Source organism: Thamnophis elegans, chromosome 10 (assembly GCF_009769535.1).
Source record: "Thamnophis elegans isolate rThaEle1 chromosome 10, rThaEle1.pri, whole genome shotgun sequence".
In the NCBI taxonomy this organism is placed as follows: Eukaryota; Metazoa; Chordata; class Lepidosauria; order Squamata; family Colubridae; genus Thamnophis; species Thamnophis elegans.
The window spans coordinates 44,392,593-44,394,243 of NC_045550.1; positions in this window are offsets into that span (position 1 = coordinate 44,392,593).

Consider the following 1,651-nt stretch of genomic DNA (forward strand, 5'->3'; position numbering starts at 1 on the left):
AAAAAACTATTCAGAAGTTTAATTAGTGAGCTTCGGTAGTATTTAGGCCAGATATTTTTCTGCATACAAAAAATATTTTTGATTGCACAGTAAAAAAAAAGCCAAATCTATACCTAGTCAATATTAATCAAAATATATCTACAGCTATTTTCCAATTGATCTTCAACAGGTCAAAAGTGAGGTATTTCAATTCTAGAAAGTAAAGGCTTTCTCCATACCAGGAAAAAATAAATAAAAACATTCAGAATGCCAAATAATTATTCTGTATGATTTTGAGTAGCTGCAAATAGCTGCCTCCCTCCCTGGGCAGAAAAAGGTCCTAGCACTACCAAAAGTTAAACCAGGTGCTTTCATATTGCATAACACTCAATTTTCTTCATTTATTTTTGCATTGTTATTTGATAAAAGTCAATATACAGTATATTGTTAGACTGAAAAGCCAAACATGTCTAAAACCAAAGCAACTATGCTCTCTTTGGCTTCCTGAATTCGAAGAGTTAACTTCAACCTTCTCCAGTCTATTATCATCCCTAGTATGGATTATGAACACCTATATTTTCAGTCAGAAAGCTAGATGAGAAGTATGGGGATCTGTGGTGAAAGTAATGGTCATGCAGAATGACTTCATATGTGATGCGACATACTTTGTTCACTAATGTCATGATCATCTGACATCATGGGAATACAGTTCTAGAATAAATTCCATGTCTGTTTGCTGACTGTCACTGTGCCAGGAAAAGCTTACTAGGCCAGTGCATAAGATGTGCTGTCCCATTGAGGTATATTTGTCCTTGGCAGCTACGATATGAATGAAAAGTTGATGCTCAGGTGTTCTTTTTCTACTCAGTAAATGAGCCCACACAAGTTATTTTTTTTGCAAAAGGTTTATTTAGAAAACTAGAGTAAATATGGCTATGCCAACAGAAAAAAATTAAATAGCAGAAAAGAAGACCACCCTCATATCTATTTCCCTTATGTTATTCTAGATCACTTTTTAGAATATTAATGTGCATGTGAAGTATGCCGTGTGTGTGTGTGTGTGTGCGTGTGTGTGTGTGTGTTTTGCAATCCTTAGGTAAGCAGCTCTGACAAAGACTCTCTTCAACTCTTATAGAAATAGGCAGATGAGTGGATGAAACGGGCCCACTGTGCAGATATCCAAGTCTTCATTCCTAATAGAAAACATTCATTTTTAAAAAAGATAAAAACTCAACCAATTCACCAGCCAGAAAAACAGCAAGAAAGCTCACTTGATAAAGTAAACTTTTTCTCCCGTGTGCAAAACTGTAAAATGTTATATCCACAAATTCCTATGTGTTAAAAGCTTAAAAATAAAGCAATTCCAACACTGTCACATTCTTTTTATTTACTCTTTCCTTTTAATATTTTGTTACAAAGATGGTCAAGGACTTTTATCAGTTGCTTGAAGCAGTGTGCTGCTCCTTCCTGGAGATGAAGTATAGTGGAACCACCAAAGTACTGAGATTATAGAAATAGACTCCATGTTGTGGGTAAATGGTCACATTTTCAAAAATTTTATCACAGTAAAAAAAAATATTCCTTAAGTGGCACAGCCTTATAGGAGAGAAGCTATAATTTAGTGACATCATTTTTGCTGTACCATGTTTCTGTTGTATGGAACTGTTTAAAT